The sequence below is a fragment of the Chanodichthys erythropterus genome, chromosome 9, assembly GCF_024489055.1.
Source record: "Chanodichthys erythropterus isolate Z2021 chromosome 9, ASM2448905v1, whole genome shotgun sequence".
Lineage (NCBI taxonomy): Eukaryota > Metazoa > Chordata > Actinopteri > Cypriniformes > Xenocyprididae > Chanodichthys > Chanodichthys erythropterus.
The window spans coordinates 18,096,490-18,116,161 of record NC_090229.1 but is presented as its reverse complement, the minus strand read 5'-3'; the positions used below and the strand labels follow the sequence as shown (position 1 = coordinate 18,116,161).

The window sequence follows — 19,672 nt, the reverse complement described above, 5'->3', positions numbered from 1 at the left end:
CATTTTGACCATAATAATGTACCAAATCTAACGTAAAATCAAACTCCTAACCTCCTGTACCTATTCTGTGACGTCAAACAACTTCCCTGTGCAAAGGATCATGGGGGCCCGAAGTGACCATCAGTTGTACCCTTCGAAAACCTTCATTCTGAAGGGCCCTTTGAAGTGGCCAGTTTTGAGCACTTCGGTTTGGAACAACCCTTCAATGTGGCGGCCATGATTGTTTTCACTCCGAAGTGCCCTTCGAAGGGCGATATCCGTTTGGAACACACCGATGACTGACTTGTGTCGGCCAGATGGCCATCGTAGCTTCTCTATTTTGCTTCGAAAGGGAGGTGTGAGCTGCTGTTGCATCTGACCACTAGATGCCGCTAAAATTTACACACTGCACCTTTAAATTAAAATATTAATTTATTGTAAAGTATCCTACTGACCCCAAACTTTTGAACCTGCTTTCAGTGGCTATTTGTTGAAAAAGAAATTGCAATATTTTGAAGAGTTTGGGGTTTCCTACTTCATTTTCTACTTTATACGTGGAAAGACTGAGTTATCATATCAATTTCACTTTCAGACTTGTAAAGTTCCAGAAAGACTGTAAAGTTAAATATAATTTTATGTGCTTTGGACAGCATAACAGTAGCATACGCCCATAGCACTGCTGTGTGCTTGTTTCAATGATGTCAAAGTGTATTATGACTAATGCTGAGTTGCACAAATGATTAGCTGCAATGACTCATAAAATACAAAGAATCAAGTAAATGATTGGCAGATTAAGAAGAAATAAGTCAGATTAGTAAAGATGAAAGATTGGGGGAGGGGAGCAGCAGTATTATCGTACATATCCCTGTGCATAACTCATACTTTTAAGCTACTACTGCAGATTTATAGATATATTATTTAGTATGAAATTAATACAGATAGTTTTAAAAGTTTTTTGTAATATTATAACTCACAGTACAATTTTTAAAAACACAATTTATTTTTAATTTTTAAAACAAAAGTTGTTTGTTTTCAGCTAACAAAATGAATATTTCATGCTGCACAGCTGTAATACTGAAACACATGTGGTAGGCGGGCGCAGAGTGAGTGTGTGGTGATCTGATCTACTGTGTGTTTGTCTACTGTCTGTCAGTCGCGCTGTGTTTGCAGTGGCCGTCAGTGTAGCATGAAACGGCTATCTTCCTCTCAGAAACGATGCCACAACTAAAACTCCGGAATACCCTTTATCATCTACCCTCGAACACTACAAAGAAGATCATCTACCCTGACGGGCGCTTATTCAGACCGAAAGGAGGGAGCCAAGGTAATAAATGAGACATTTATTTCACCTCGCATCCTCTTCAAGTAGCACATCCTGTTAGCATTAGCGGTTAGCCTGTAAACTCACAACCACACCGTGACAAACACGGGGCTGCAGTGATGCATATTTTTGTATTTAGACAGATTTCGTGTTTCTCAGGCTGTTGTGAAACATGTCAAGTTTGTAGGGATGGTTCCTAGTTCGCTAGCTGTATAGTCAAACCCTGTTGGGTCATGGCAATGAATATCTGTTATCTGTCAGATTTATTTGATGAGAAAAAACAACGGTTTTTAGCTAACGGTTCTCTGAAATGTGTATACTATTAGTAGATTTTTTCCGAATTTCATCTATTTTAAAACATTTAATGTAATGAATAAACAGTCAAACCTAGTAAGCTGCCTACCTAGGGAGCATTTGCTACTCAGAAACGTCTGTCTATGATGGTCAAAAATGCTGTCTAGGTTGGCAGCCGCAGTCACAGATAGTGTCAGTCAAATTTCAAATCAAGTTCATTTTCATTTTTTTTTTTTTTTTTATGGGTTTGGTAGATAAATTAGGGATGGTGACTGTGGAACAACAGTTGAAACAAATTATTATGAATGTCAGATTCCTTCAAATTATAACTGGTATTTTTAAAGGCACAATATGTAAATGTTCGCCACTAGAGGTCGCTTATTCAAAACAAAGGCGTAGCTTGATGACGCCTTGATTTCACAGAATCATGGGAGGTTTTGTCTTCACGTCTACAGCCGGTAGAAAAGAATCAGGACGGGTCTCTCGGGCAGAAATCATGTTCATGAATGAGATTATTAATGTTACTGTACAATGAAGCAGAGCAGGACCGAGTCCGCTAGACCGATTGCTAATGAGAGACGAGTGCAACACACATCTCGAGAGCAGCGGAACTTTTATTATGCCGCAGACGACCGCTTCCATTTCTTCTTGTCAAGAGTATGTGGGGTAAAGCAGCACTGTTTTATCTAATTTTGATACATTTGCATGTTGAAAGTTGTTATAGTGCTGCTCTGCATTTGCTCGTGGGTACTATTAGACACTTAATGCACACTGCAGTAAGCTAGATCGATATTAGGCGTGGTAAAACATGGTACTCACTGTAAATCAAGAAAACAAGATTTACACAATAAGACTTGCTGTGTTGAGCTATATAACATGATTAGTTTTCTGTCGATGAATGTTAACATCCAAACAGTTGCTCACCTGTCTAATAAAACACATAATATATTAGAGCATCTTTGTTTTCATGGTTTCTACAAAATAAACAGAGGGTAATGTGGGTATGATGTCATTGATAGGCGACGCATGGACATAGTCCGTGTCCTGGTTAAAATTGCTTATTTCTCTGGATTTAAATATTCTTGGAAACATTTGGGATCATGTAAGTACACAAGTCAACAAAATAACATTGTTCTAGTGTTTTTTTTGATATTTAAACCATAAATTTGACATATTGTGCCTTTGAATATGATCTTTGGTGGGTCAAAACAGACTAAAGACAATAAGTTAACATGTTTTTTAATGAAATTAATGTACTATATTTTGTTTAAATAATATTTTTTAAATATTTTTATATATATATATATATATATATATATATGTGTGTGTGTGTGTATATTTGTTACACATTTGGGCTTTCTATTGCCTAATTGCTTATGAGAGTATTTCCAGACATAATTAGTTTTGCATTTGGACATCAAGGACTTAGATTGTGGCTAATTTGTAAATTATTTTTAAAAAAAAAGAATTGTTTGTATTTTTGTATTACTTTAATTTCCTGTAGACCTTAGTCAGGGTAGCACCATATTTAATGTTTGACAGGAATGAAAACGAGGCTGTGAGGAATAGAATACAGTGCATTCAATGGACTGTACTGTTGTTTAACAACATACTGATTGTCCAGTTGACGAAACGTCTTTCCGCAAAAAAAAATTGTCAGTATACAAAAACTCCATGAAACCGTTTTAAAAGTTGTGAGTTGTGAAAATTACGTGATCTAGGACCTGTAAAGACTAAGTCTATCCTTCACAGCCTTGTTTTCATCTGCGTTAAATTCAGTGGCGTCTATGGGTGTAAAACTTTAATTTAAGCAGAATATCTCAAATGGAGATTGCTAAACTCCAGCTTACTTGTTTGTCAGTGTTTTTGGTGTTTTAAAGGTGCCGTAAAACGTGTTTTCAAAAGATGTAATATAAGTCTAAGGTGTCCCCTGAATGTGTCTGTGAAGTTTCAGCTCAAAATACCTCACAGATTTTTTTTAATCATTTTTTTAACTGCCTATTTTGGGGCATCATTAACTATGCACCGATTCAGGCTGCGGCCCCTTTAAATTCTCGTGCTCCATGCCTGCGGAGCTCGCGCTTGCCTAAAACAGCATAAACAAAGTTCACACAGCTAATATAACCCTCAAAATGGATCTTTACAAAGTATTCGTCATGCTGTATGTCTAATCGCGTGAATACAGTGTTTATTTGTCATTCTGAATGAGTTTGATGGTGCTCCGTGGCTAAAGTTAACATTACACACTGTTGGAGAGATTTATAAAGAATGAAGTTGTGTTTAAATGCATTATACAGACTGCAAGTTTTAAAAAAATTAAAATAACGACAGTCTTGTCTCTGAATACAGTAAGAAACAATGGTAACTTTAACCACATTTAACAGTACATTAGCAACATGCTAACGAAACATTGGAAAGACAATTTACAAATATCACAAAAAATATCATGATATCATGGATCATGTCAGTTATTAACGCTCCATCTGCCATTTTTCGCTATTGTCCTTGCTTGCTTACTTAGTCTGATGATTCAGCTGTGCACAGATCCAGACGTCCTGCCCTTGTGTAATGCCTTGAACTAGTGTTGTCAAAAGTACCGACTTCGGTACCTAGTCGGTACTGAAATTTTAAAAACGTGACGCTTTGAGCGCTGTTGTGCGGATTCGTAAACATTTCTGATTGGCCGTTGTTTTCACGGCTCATCGGATATATGTCTGTGATAGGCTTCAATGAGCAACGCTGTAAAAACATTGTAAATAGTCATCAATTAATCTCTTCACTAAACGCTTACACAGATACACACGGGAGCGTTTGAAAGCAGGCGTCTATCGCGGATCGGTCCACTGTTAGACGCTTGCTTTCAATCGCTCGCGCTCCCACTTTCAAAACGCTTTCAAATTCAAACACTTCCGTGTGCTTTCAAATGCTCCCACGCGCTGATCATTGTAGCCAATCACAGGCATATCCGATGAGCGCGTCAACACAATGGCCAATCAGAGATGTTTATGAATCCGCTCAACAGCGCTCAAAGCGTCACGTTTTTAAAATTTCAGTACCGATAGGTACCGAAGTCGGTACTTTTGACAACACTACCGTGAACATGGGCTGGCATATGCAAATATTGGGGGCGTACATATTAATGATCCCAACTGTTACGTAACAGTCGGTGTTATGTTGAGATTCGCCTGTTCTTCGGAGGTCTGTTAGGGTGCTTTCACATTAGCACTTTTGATACGCACCCGGGTTCAATTGATGTCAGAGTTCGGTACGTATGGATGACGTGAACACTGTCTGCTGAACTCGGGTGCGCACACGCGAACCATACCCGTGTCCGCTTAAAAAGGGTGGTCAGGGGTGCGGTTCAAGTGAACTCCGGTACGGTTCGCTCCTGATATGAATGCAAACGTACCAAATTGCGGAAGTGAACCACTATTAATGCCGTATTATTTGATAAAAATGTGTGTTTGTGTGTGTGTTTCATTCACTTTCAGATAGGCGCAAGCGGCGTTATGAACAAAACCAACGGTTCAAAAAATATAAAAGTGAGGAAAGCAATGATATGCATTTTGCCGCCTTCTCCTGTGCCATCATTAATAAGCAACGTAGTAAACAGCTGCTGGTTTGATGACGCAAACGAACCGCGGGTCGGACCCAAATAATATAAAGTGAAAACAGTCCAGTGGGGGCAGGGGATCGAACCAAGCGTGAAAGCACCCTTAAACAAATGAGATTTATATAAGAAGGAGGATACAATGGTGTTTGAGACTCACTGTATGTCATTTCCATGTACTGAACTCTTGTTATTCAACTATGATAAGGTAAATTCAATTTTTAATTTAATGCACCTTTAAGATCATCGGCGGCTCTTCCGTGGTGTAGAGCAGTGGTTTTCAAACTTCTTAGAGTGGAGTACCATCCATCTGCGTACCCCCTTTCTTCCACTTGGACTGCAGTCACACCTTTACCATTAAGTGACAATATTTGCCCCCTAAATCTATTGCCCAGTGCGTACTTTTACCTTTATGAATAACTTTATAAAATAAATAATGTTTTAAATAAAAAATGTTCAATAGAGAAATGCAATGATGGTAATACGAAGTGATACTACACCAGTAGGTGGCAGCAAGTGAGTGAGTCATCGAGTCATTCATTCAGTAGTAACGAAGCAAGTGGCTGTGAATGAATCATTGACTCTCACGATTCGTTCAAAGCTGCATTCGTGTGTTGTAGTTCTGCTGTGGGTTTCGTTAGAAATATTTTTTCGTTGCAAAATAGAGTAAATACTGACAGTACTGTGTTTAAAATGTAAGTTTTGATTTTTGACCTGTTTTATAATAATAATAATTGTCATGTTTGCAGTCATGTGGATATTTGGGAACAATTGCATTCTTGCTCGTTATCAACATTAAATACAAGAACTCACACAAGGTATGTTTTTGTATCGAAGAAAGTCTTAAATCGATATCAATCCACTATCTTTGTCTATATTATTCTTCATGTGAGTAAGTGCTAAATCTCCACTTTTACAAAGTTTTGCCAGTTAGAAATACATGCTCAGTTTTAATATTATTTTAAGGTATGGTAGAGTGAAATTAACTACTCAGCATTTTGTTCGCGTACCCCCTTTACCTCAACGTACCCCAGTTTGAGAACCACTGGTGTAGAGAAAGCGCGTGCATGGTTGCCATATTGCAAATATTTAGCAATAAAAATCTTTTAAAATCTTAAATCTTTTTAACAGAAAAAAGAATTGAAAAGAATTTAAAATGTAAAAGATCATAGAGGATTGTTAAAAAAGTCTGTAGTATTTTGTCTCCTCTTTTTACGATAAAAAAAAAAGAGAGATTTTGAAGTTTTTATTTTTTAAACTACATTTTAGATTTTTTTTTTTTTCATCAATGATATTGAGTGTTGATATTATCAGTTATCCTTTAATGAGGTTGGTGTCGTGTCGTCATCATCTTACCTTAGTCATGGAAAAAAATGTAGTCAATGAACATTTTTCGTCATAGATTTTGTTAACGAATTTAACACTACCTCAGTGATTTTTGATGCAGAGCAAGACATTTTCCTTCGCTTTCTCCCCTTTCCGTTTGTGGAAAAATGTCTTCTTCTCAAACTATTTATCACAACTGCAATTGTGTCCAGGGAAAGAGACTTATGCAACAAGAATTACAGCCTGTTTGGGCCGCTCTCGATCCTTGGCTTCAGCAGGACAGTCATCTCAAGTGAAAATGTTGGAGTTCTTGGAGGCCATCCTCTTAAGATCTAATAAACCACCAAAAAGGCCTCCAAACAAAACACATTCCTGGAGCTGAAGCAGTGGGAGGGTTTCTGTTGCAATGTGTGTATAGGTTCACATATAGGAAAACTGAAGGCCTGCTGAGATGTTTCAAAGTGTGTGTGGGAAAAAGATGCCCCTCATTGCGTTCTTACTGAGCATCATGACCCTTTCTGTATTTGTCAAGTTCAATGGTGGTTTATGTTTGTGTATAAAGGCAAATATTTTTCTCAAATATCTGGGAGTATGAATTCAAAATGATTGGTGTTTTGAGAAGATGTGGTGTTGGATGCTTCCGCAACTAAAGGAAGGGCTCACTAATTTTATTGCGTTTGAAGATTGGCAACAGATGTGTTGTTGGCGGTTTTGATGGAGCAAGATGTTGTTCAGGCATTTCACAGCGTTTGAAGTTCTTGTGCAATTGGTAGCGTTTCAGATAAAAGATGACGTGGAATATAGGGATTTCAGGAACTGAACTGTGATCAGTGTCTGCTTTTTTAACCTACTCCAAAGGTTTGTGGGCAGTAAATTGTTTGTTGGCAGGAAATTAATACATTATTTTATTTATTTTATACAAGGGCATATTAAATTGATCAATTTACTGTAAACACATTTATAATGTTACAAACGATTTCTGTTTCAAATAAATGTTTTTCTTTTTTTTAACTTTCTACTCTTAAGAAAATGTATCTCAATTTCCACAGAAATATAAAGCAGCAGTTTACAACTTTTGTAACTTTTTTCGACATTTATAATAATAAATGTTTCTTGAGCAGCAAATCAGCATATTAGAATGATTTCTGAAGGATCATTTGACACTGAAGACTGGAGTAATAACGCTAAAAAGGAAGTGAATTTGAACTGCTAGCCCCAGAAAGTGTTACTCCCGTTGTGAATACCCCATCATAGTCAATAATGTCAGGCTGAAGCACTTTGCTAGCAGGTTAATAAACTCAACCAAATGCATCCTATATGAGATTTATTGGATATATAGCTTACAACATACAACATAGCAACTTCGACTGATTTGGATGTTAAGTTTGACTTAAAAAGGAACCAATTGCACTGAGCTGTAAAGGAAAGGATGGTGTGCTGGACGGAATGCGGCAGCAGCACAAAAATCGTTTTATGTCCATTATCTTGTTTTCATAATCGTTGGAAGACGAAATAAAAAATCATTTACGATTAATCGCACAACCCCACTGCAAAATTACAGCCAGAACAATAATGACAATTTCTCCTGGAAAACTAAAACTTAGAACAAATAGTTTGCAATTTCTGTTGCATTCTTTGGACAGTTGTGGAACTTAAAGACCCCCTGTGGTAAAAATCAAGTTTTTAATGTTGTTTTTTGTCTATGTGGTGTTTTTAACATGCTTTAAAGGTGCCCTAGAACTTTTTTTTTTTTTTTTTTTTTTTTTTACTTTTTTTTTTTTTTTTTTGTAATATAAGTCTAAGGTGTCCCCTGAATGTGTCTGTGAAGTTTCAGCTCAAAATACCCCATAAATTTATTTATTTTTAATTAATTTTTTTAACTGCCTGTTTTGGGGCGTAATTAGAAATGAGCCGATTCAGGGTGTGTGGCCCTTTAATTCTCGTGCTCCACGCCCCAAGAGCTCGCGCTTGCCTTAAACAACATAAAAAAAGTTCAAACAGCTAATGTAACCCTCAAAATGGGTCTTTACAAAGTGTTCGTCATGCAGCATGTCTAATCGCGTAAGTACAGTTTTTATTTCGATGTTTACATTGATTCTGAATGAGTTTGAGGCTGTGCTCCGTGGCTAACGGCTAATGCTACACTGTTGGAGAGATTTATAAAGAATGAAGTTGTAATGCATTATACAGACTGCAAGTGTTTAAAAATGAAAATAGCGACGGCTCTTGTCTCTGTGAATACAGTAAGAAATGATGGTAACTTTAACCACATTTAACAGTACATTAGCAACATGCTAATGAACCATTTAGAAAGACAATTTACAAATATCACTAAAAATATCATGTTATCATGAATCATGTCAGTTATTATTGCTCCATCTGCCATTTTTCGCTATTGTCCTTGCTTGCTTACCTAGTCTGATGATTCTGCTGTGCACATCCAGATGTTAATACTGGCTGCCCTTGTGTAATGCCTCGATCATGGGCTGGCATATGCAAATATTGGGGGCGAACACCCCGACTGTTGCGTAACAGTCGGTGTTATGTTGAGATTCGCCTGTTCTTCGGAGGTCTTTTAAACAAATGAGATTTATATAAGAAGGAGGAAACAATGGAGTTTGACTCACTGTATGTCTTTTCCATGTACTGAACTCTTGTTATTTAACTATGCCGAGGTAAATTAAATTTTTGAATCTAGGGCACCTTTAAGACAATCCAAGTGCAAATTCATACGTCAACACCATTGCTGATTATTTTCTCCTTAAAACTGTAGTGAAAAAAAGAGAGTCTCAAACCCTCAAGTTGCTGGTGTCTGTGACATCACAAACTACCTTGTAACCAATCACATCAACATGCCGGCTGGCTTTAGCATATCATTAACAGCGAACTAGCAGGGGAATCTCGGGAAAAGCCAGGTTATCCTGGTATATTTTTATGTGAAAAATTGTGTAGATTTAGCAATATGGCGGGTGTATGATGTATATTACGATCAGTGTTGGGTAAGTTACTCCAAAAAGTAATTAATTACTAATTACATCATCAATGTTGTATTTAAAATACTTTTCTAATTACTCTGTCTGAAAAGTAATTTAATTACCCAATAAGTAATTCAACTCATTACTTAAAATCCCTATGAACCTTGACCAGATAGACAATAGAAAGGAAACTCTTTTAATAATTTAAATACGAGTCAAACATGGAATAGTTTAGCCTTTTATAGCTTTTTTAAAACATTTTAGCTTTATTAAAACATACTATGCTTAATTTTTTTTAATTAAATAGGGATGTCTACCGATACCACCAAAGGTGCACAATACTTTATACCAAAGTCGATACCATGGTAAAAAAATATTTAAAGATACAAAAAAAATTATGGTATATATTTTTTCAAGTAGGTCTAATAGTAGTAAGTAAAAATACCGCATAAATTGGTTAATCAAATATAAAATAACTCTGCATAGTCATAACTGTATAAACTAAATATAGATTAATCCTTATTTAAGCTTTTCTTTTGTTGTTTATTATCATTTATAATACAGACAGCCAGTAGTAGACAGTGGCATAATTTAAAGGCTGCTGTCACTAAGTCCTAATAGATGGAGACAATATGCTGTTACACATGCTGTTCACATTCACATAACCAACGCGAATATACTCCAAGACGGACATTTTGACATAACTGTGTATTTTAACGTTTATGTGTAATAACCCGTGAAAATCTGACACTCGCGAGAGGCGGCTATGTGTGCGCGCTTTGGTCTAGAGCGCACTGACTGAAGACCATTTCTCAGAGAGCGCGTGCAGTTTTTTTCTCCCTAGGACATATATAGCTTACATTTTACCGTAATATTCTTGCCTACTTGTGTCAAAAAAGTGACAAAAATATGTCATTTTGTTGATCAAAGATGAGTTTTAAGTAGGGCTGGGCGATACATCGAATGCTTTTGTCACGCGCATTTCGTTTGTAAAGCCGGTTCCCTGATTACTGCTAAATCTCCATCACCTGCTTTCAAATGGAGCGGCATTTAATAAACAGAGCCGTAGTTCACTGATAAGCCATGCAATATCGCGTTCATATCGCATATGTATCGCCTTCGATAATGAACGCAATATTGCGTGGCTTATCAGTGAACTACGGCTCTGTTTATTAAATGCCGCTCCTTTTGAAAGCAGGTGATGACGATTTAGCGGTAATCAGGGAACCGGCTTTACTGGCGAAATGCGCATGACAAAAGCATTCGATATATCGCCCAGCCCTAGTTTTAAGGGATAAAATTATTGACTACTGGGGGACTTTGAGGGATTTTTCATATAACGTCCAATGAACCTCTCCTCATCCATGTTTAATATTCATGAGGAGCAGGATTTTGATCCAATAAGTTTGCGTGGTGGACTTTTTACACACCAAAAGAGTGTTCTGCTTTGAAATATAGCATCACTGACTCACAGAATAAATTTTTTTTATTATTTTACGTTTTTGTCACAGTAAACACCACAGCGTATTCCCACTCTCTGTTTCCACAAGGCTACCCAAACACAAACGGTCTGACCACACCAGGCAGGATTCCAAGATCTCCATCACGCTCTGATGAAGAGGTCTAAACAAATAGTGCCATCCCATTGCTCCCATAACTAACTCCACTGAGACACACATTTCCAAAGAGAAAGAACAAAGAGTCCTAACAAAAATAGACACAGGAGTCAATTCTCAGCATATTAACACCTTTTTTTTGGCCATTTTGGCTGTTACTGAAAGGCCGAAACTATTATTATTGTGAATCGGAACAAATGCCGTTATCCAAGTTAGGAATCAAGAATAAGTTATTATTCTGAAGAGCGAGTAGCCTCAGTTCATGTCACATGTGTCTTTTTATTAGGCAGGGTCCACAGTGTTATGATGACCTCATTGTAGTAATAAATCATATGTGAGCATTACACATGCAGCGCACATTTCATAATGTGACCTCATCCTGCATGGTCCTGACAGCAAGCAGTGTCATGGTCAAGAGATAAAGAGAGCATAGAAAAAAACTCTAGTCCCACATATGCTTCCTTTTATTTCGTTCAGGCCTTGAAACCTTGGCCTACTAGGTAATGGATGTATTTAGCTATCAGTATGTGATACACTCTGCAGAGGAGTGTTAAACCATTCATCTGTTTCTCTGTATGTGTGCAAACGTCTCAGCCATGACTCATATTTGAGGGATTGGTGGGTTGTTTTAGTGTTGAGTCTCTGTCAGCACCTCTTAATGCTCACTCCATAGCAGGGGCCAGCTTGAGGTCAAATCCGGGAGCCACACTGTACTTACTCATAACACTGATTTCTGCCATTGTTTTTTGTTTTACATTTATGTTTACAGTAAATCATTTAACTGACGGTATTATGTTAGGATGGGGCTCAAGTAAGAAATGAAACATTTTTGCCTACCAGTCAGTGTGGCTGGTGAATGACCAATTTTACCAGTCACTAAGTTTTTTTTTTACCAAACATAATACTTTTATTCGGCAAAGACACATTAAATTGATCAAAAGGGACAGGAAAGATTTTTATAATGTTACAAAATATTTATTTTTCAGATAAATGCTTTCCTTCTTTTAAAAAAAAAAAATCAAATAGAAAATTTTAATATGTCACAATATTACTGTTTTTCCTATATTTTCAATCAAATAAATGCAGCCTTGGTGAGCATAAGAGAATTCTTTCATAATCATTAAATCTTATCGAACACAAAACTTTTTAACGGTAATGATTACATTAAAAAAATAAATAATAGTATATTTATTTAATTATATAGTTATATCACCATATTATATCATCAGACGCCCAAAACAAAATGCCAATATGATATTATTGCGATTTCCAAACATCATAACACATTATGATTTATTACCTTTTTTTAACCTGCAAATGTTCACAAAAGAACTTTGTCCACGTTTCTCCTTCATCCCTTCCTTGTTCAATATTTTCTTTTCTTCGTATTTTGACATGTTTTAATAGAAATTACTGTTGTCAAATAAAAATGTTTGCACACTCAATGCAATGTATTTGTTTTGACAGTAAATATTATTTTAAGAGGTTTTACAAATATTAACAAGCACCCTAACGAACAAGTCAAAGGTGACATTATTAGCGCTGCCCTTGACTAAAGATTTTTCTAGTTGACTAGTAGTCGTTCATTTAGGCGATTAGTTGACTAATTGCCAGGGCTGTCAAATTTTGGAGACAGGCAAGAGTGACATACCCCCCCCCCCCCATTTAAAAAAAATAAATAAATAAATAACTTTCGCCACCTTCTCTGGGCCAGCATCATGTAACCTGGCCTCAGGGGTCAATGAGATGATGCTTATTAGTTGCCTTTTACCTCACATCTTTGAAAGACAGATGCAATGATTAATGCATCCACAGTGTTTCCCACAGGATTTTGTGAGACTGTAGTGGGTGGACATCGGTTCCTCTAGGGGGGTCTGGGGGCATGGCCCCCCGGAGGAAAATTTTGTAGATTTTAAATTTAAATGCATGAATCTAGTGCATTCAAAGAGCAAAATAAAGTGACTAGATCAATGAAGAAATTTGTTCTCTTGTAAACAATTTTGTGCTCTAATTTATTTATTGGTGATAGTAGGGCACATTAGTCATGTACACAACATATAGTAGGCTAAATGAGAGTTCGTAAGTGGTCAAACATGTAGAGTACACATTTAAACCATTAAAAATATGTAGCAAAAGATGTTACCTTTGTTGAATTAATTTATTTGTGGGAGCCTGTGTCTGTTTTCGTGGAACTAATGGTCACTCTTTGATTATGCTTTTTTTCAATGGTTAATGCGTTAAATCTTACCCAGATACAATAGTGCTATTTTCTGATTGGCTATTGTGTAGCCTCTATTTGTTTGATTGGCTGATGAGTGGCAGGTTCGAGACGCGCTTGATTCCTTCCCGGTTCCAGAGACAGCGGCGCGGCCAGATACATTTTGGGAGCGCTGCGGCATATTAAATATATGATAAATAGTTTTTCTGCGTGAGAAATACAATGTGTGGCGGGAGTGCGTGACAAAAGACCGAAATGAGTGACTGTCACGCTCAATGCGTGACACTTGAGAGCCCTGCTAATTGCACTTGTATATTAATAAGCCATGTAAATCACATTATAAAAAGGTTAGTTCCTGTCCTTGATTCTGATTGGTCAATAGCTGTGTTTTATATAAAACATGGCTATGACCGCCTCACCCAACGGTTCTGTGTATCACTACACAACACCCTTAGCAACCACTCTTAGCAATGTAAACTGTATGTTCTCTATTGATATTGTTCATTGAAGCTTACTGTATCATGTAGAAGAGTATTGTGAGAAAGAGATTGAGTGACCGAGTTTATTACCTGCATTCAGATTTAGCATTTTCCTTCAGGTCTGTCCCATATTCATAAAAAATCTGTTTAAATGTCCGATGTATTATCTTGTCCTTTTAACAGTTAAGGGGTTTTCCCGTGACTGATGGTGCTAGTCAAAGCGTTTATCAGTTCTTGTTCTTGTTCCGTGTTCACAACAATTCAGTCTTTTCAATGTAAAAGTCTTCAGCTACTGACTGACACACTCATAAAGACAATCTTTGCCGTCATCTAATGGTGTAATAACGTAACTTCTGTTGCTATTCACGGTCAGGGACTATTTTTTCCTGCGGAAGGAAGGCTTTTAGTGATTTTACTTCATGAAAGTTGCATTGTTACATATTTTTGGCTTTAATATTTGTATTGTGTGGTAATGATCCGCTTTGCGTTGTGCCTAACAGTGCCCTTCAGCCGTGACTTATTCACAATACAGCACAGCCTCTCATACCTAATTTCTTACAAAATGAGTTTTTAATTGCCTATATATAATACATAGCCTAATCAACACTCAAGCGCAAGCATAAAGCTTGCCACAGCGTCAGCGCACCGGTAAAAGTAATGATTATGAATGTGTCATGAAAAAACAGCAAGTAGCCTGTCTAGACATTCTAATAATTTATTGATGTTTTCTGTGTTTTCGGCTGGAGAGATTAAGTTGACACTGCTGAGTCGTCATCTCTGCTCTGTCCACAGAAGTGGATGCGCCTATATGCATGTTTCATATGGATTACATAATCTTTGTTTTCCACTTGAATTGGCTGACAATCGCTTGACATTTCAAGCTTTCTTTATTATGTATCTGAGGCAAGTATACACTGAATTTTAGTTTGCTTTTTTGACTCTTTTTGCTCAAGTTCACAGAGACTGAGACTGCAGAAAGCGCATCCTGTTTGTTTTCTTTATTTTACAAAGACACAACGTTTCCATGTTATTAGTTTACACAAATAAAAGTAGACCCTTTACAATTTCGAATGATTGACATCTCATTCATGTATCAATACAATATCCCTACGCAAAATATCGCAATATTATGTTGTGTTGTTTTTTTCACCCCTAAATTATTTATACATATAAAAAGTACTACCCACATTTGGCTGGTGGTAGATGCTTACTTTGCATTAGTTTCACATGTTAAACAGCCATCATGGTCAACAGATGGCAAGCATGAAATTCAGGAAGTTATCCGTTAGGAAAAGGACAAGCTAATACAAATAAACAAGCCGACACAGCATTTTCCTTAGTCACGATTAATCCAGGTATTGTTAAAAATAGTGAGTCTTGAGTCAGTGCCTGAAGACTGGGTGGGATTCTACTGTTCTGTAGTGGAAGTTGGGTGTGAGAACAGCTAAGTGTATAGTCTTGTTGTCATGTTAAGGGTGTGACAGGTCACGTGTTATGGATGGTCTAAGGCATGGGTGTCCAAATTTGGTCCTGGAGAGTTTAAAATCCTAACTGGACCACAGAATCCTTCACATCTTACACACCTAAAATCTGCGAATTTCACTGCCAAATCAGAAGTGCAAAAGAACATTTTTCAAATAAAATCATCAGTAAATTTTATGGCACCTGCAGTAAATGTTGTGTGTGTGTGTGTGTGTGTGTGTATATATATATATATATATATATATATATATATATATATATATATATATATATATATATATATATATATACATATACATATACATATATACATGTTTAATTTTACCAGTTGTGGAATCCAACCATTAAACCATCTGTGGTAACGTAGTTTGCCTACTTTATTGTAGGGATGTGCACAAATAGTCGAATATTCGAATATTCGTTCTGTAATTAATATTTGAAAAATAAAAATACTATTCGAATTTTACTATGTTGCTTTGCTGGCCATAAATGCAGTGAACCCATGATAAATCCTAATCACTAAAACTCGCAGTTATAACTAAATGCACCGTGTGGCGCTGTGGAGCGTGTTTAAATAAGTTTATTTTATTTGATCGTCACATAATGTTGTCGTCTGCCTCGCGCAGTTTGGAATTACTTAGATGAAAATGATCTTACAAAATGGAATTACTTTTGATCAAATTAATTAATGAAACTGAGTTATCATAATATCAACACCATAATGAGAAAGCACATGAAATCTAAATACCCGTCGAGTGAGGAAAGACAGCTGTCCATCACTGCATTCACGACAGGTAAGAGCAGCTGTAAGTTATCCCCGAGTGAGCCAAGATGATCACTTATCTGATAGCAAAATGATTTTGAGACATATGCTTCCTTTAAGTTTCGTCGAGGGAGATATATTTACGAACAGAAAACAAAGTGCTACTGTTAGAAACTTAGCTTAGCACACAGTTATGTATTATTATCTTTGTGTCTCTGCAACGTCTGTCAGCACGGCTCGTTTTCTCAACCGAGCATGTGGGTATTATTGTTTTTCTCAACATGAACATGTGAAACAATATAAACACGATAATCATATACTGACTCGAGTGTATTATGTACGTTTTGTACAATAACTGGCGCTCCCGCTCGTGCTGCTTGAGATTAAATGCTTTTGTTCTTAATATTTTCTGTTTACACATATTGTTTAATCCTTTGAACTAAAAGAAAACCTTAAGACATAATGTAAGCTTGTTGTGTATATTGCCTAATCGTACGCTTGTTCAGAAATGGTTACAAAATATTGATGAATATAAAACAATAACGTCTTTCTCGTTTAACCTCATTTAAATAATCGAATATTCGAATATTCGTTTTTTTCTAGCCCAAATATTCGAATACAAAATTTTGGATAAATGCCCATCCCTACTTTGAGTATATCCATTTTATGCAACTTTACACATGAATTAATAGTAAATTAATAATTAATAAATTTAAGATCATCATGTTTGCAGCGAACAATATATTTCAGACCTAGTGGAGTAATAGTAATAATATATTATCACTCCACTAGGTCTGAATTGAAATAGGCTATATTGTACGTTTTAATGGGTCACACTACAAACATAATGATCTAATAATACATGATGCATTGCTGCGTCTGTTATCGCATAATTCACACTTTTGGACACTTTTGCTTTAATGGACATTAGACAACACTGCAAAATCAAGCTGTTATATTCATATATTGTCCAACATTCCCAATTTTTCTGATGCATGTCCTTACTTGAATTTCCTATGTTGGTATTAATTCAGTGTTTATAATGTTAATATACTACTCTCTTGAAAACTTTTAGCACATTTTTACTATTACAGCTCTCAAGGCTAACTAATTGTGAAAAGTGTTGGTTATAACAATACATTTAGATCTGTGGCATTATCTTTAGATCGTGGCATGAAAGGTTGCAGTGATGAACATTGTAGCCAATCAGAGACATGCTGTTGAGCGCATGAAAGCAGTGATCTCAGTCATTGCAACTCAATTTGCTTTCATCATAACTAACAGTGCAAACATGATGTAACTAAGATTCGTTGAATAAAACGAATAATACAGAGTTGTTTATCACTGATAAACTCGCACTGTTTGATTGACAGCTCCAGCAATTGTAAAGGGAGCGTTCTTTGTTCATATATCAAAAGCTCAAGGAAAAGTTGATTTCTCAAGTCATGACCCCTTTAATGTCGTTGGTGTCATTGACAAACATTTTTTGTTATAGATTTTGTTAAAGAAATTAACACTACTGTTAATATAATGTTTTATTTGAACACCTGAGGCATACGTGTCAAAATATACTTTTGGGCATATTTGGCATATTTACTAATAAATATAACAATTTACATTTAATCATTATATAGTCTAGATAGAGTTTTTAAATTGATAAATAAATAAGCAATTTATATTGGAGAGTTCAGTTTTCATTTCTGGAAGTCTGACTCAGCATTTCTTTCAGGGTAGTTCTGAAAAAATCTAGCCAGAAGTTGTGCTCCAAACCTCTCCCTTTAAGGGAATGCGTGCTGAAGCCATTTTCCATTGGGGGGTCTGTAAATTGGAAATGAGTGAACGTTCTCCCACTTCCCCCACCCCCTGCCTCGCAACAGCTGTAACATATTAGGCCTTATTTTCTCTTCCATTGAGAGACAAGAGGAACAGGCTCTTTGCCTTGCTATGATCAGGCTTGAGAGGACAATGGGGATCCATTAAATGAACAATCTGGAAAGATCTGCATCGTCCAATAACAAGTGCAGAGGACTGGGTTGGAAAATTGAAGTTGTGATTCATGCTATCTTTCCAAAAACATCTTGGAAACTACTGGCTAAGTTGCAGAACAAAAACAATTTTTCACTTATTCAGTGGTCTCTCATAATGACAAAAATATTTGTAGTAGTAATTTGCATGATTGTATTAAAGTGATAGTTCACCTAAAAATAAAAGTTCTCTCAACATTTACTCACACTCACCTGTTGTTCTAACCCTGCAGTACGCAAAAGATATTTTGAAGACTATACTGGCTGCACTTTTTCATGCAATTACAGTAAATAAGGACTGAAGCATTTAAGTCCCATAAAGAATGAAAAAGCATCATAAAAGTCCACTATTATATTCCAAATCTTTTGAGGCTATATGAAGGCTACATGTGGTAAGCAGACTTAAATTCAGTGAATCAGTGAATAACTTTTTGTTTCATGTTATTCACTGATTTACTGAATTGTCATTGTTTTTTAAGGTTACTTTTTAGGTGATGTAGCCTTTCTAAAATCTTGCTTATATTTAAAGTTATATCATATTATATATCATAATCAGTTTATATCACAATATTATTAAACATTTTGACTGATGATATCACAGTAGCCACTTTCCAGTGGAAAGCAGCCACGCACATCGCAACACCTTAATTAAAAAATAAAGAATTATTAAAAATATATTATCTGTTTTATCTGCTTTGTTCTGAAGCAAGCACACAACTTGCCCTATTTTGAATGTAGCCTTTCCACTCAATGAATCAAATCCGTGCGCTCGAGAATCAAATCAACTGGTTCATTGAAAATGTCTGACGAATGATTCATTCATAAAGTTGTCTTTTGGCTTTAGAAGAATATAGCACACAAGATATATGCACCACTTTTATGGTAATTTTAAGGTACTCTTGTGTATGTGTTTGTTTTTTAATAGCTCAATTATAATTGCTTGGAAAAGAGCAGTTAGAACAGTCTTCAGAGTTTCTTCTTTTTGTGCTCCACATAATGAAGCCATAGATTTGAATATACATGAGGGTTAATAAATAACAGAATTTGAACTTTACTTTAAATTTTATTAACATTGTGTTCTTTGTTGTGCTGTGATCTATATGAGTGAATTGTTTGTGGTATGGTTAGCTTTGAAGCTGAATAGTGATATAATGAGTCTCCAATAATGCTCTTCAGATGTTCTTTCCGCGATAGAATCTAATAGCTCTGATCTCTAGGCACTATTAGTGTGTGATGCCCAGAATAATTACCCTAGCTTGCTGCCCTCTCATTACTTGAAATCTGTTTCTTTGAACCACATGGGTCTGAGATCACGCTTTCACTCTTAAGTTGGAATTTGTCTATAAAAATAAAGTGAATATGTTGAAGGTTTTCCCGTTGTGCAGATGGGCAGCTCTGGTATTATGTTGATCTGTTCTGAGCACATCCAGGATTTTGCTGCCTTTTAAGGCACTGTTTTTCAGCAGCATATACAGTAGAGAGCAACACCCCAGCAGACAGACGGCAGGCTCTTCTATGAACTCATAGTGAGGCCTCAAGCACAGCTGATGACAAGCTGTGCTTATACGCCTAGTTTGCCTTGGTG

The 19,672-nt window shown here is 36.3% G+C and overlaps 1 protein-coding gene across 2 annotated transcripts in view; it reads left to right on the top strand.

The window, feature by feature from the left end:
* The first annotated feature begins 906 nt into the window (after positions 1-906).
* Positions 907-19,672, top strand: part of specc1la (sperm antigen with calponin homology and coiled-coil domains 1-like a) — a 46,956-nt gene continuing 28,190 nt past the window's right edge. The window contains exon 1 of one of the 2 annotated variants that reach the window (XM_067394874.1): positions 907-1,303. The gene's annotated coding sequence lies outside the window, so the exon portion shown is untranslated. The remainder of the gene's footprint in view (positions 1,304-19,672) is intronic. The other variant, XM_067394875.1, reaches the window with a different exon arrangement.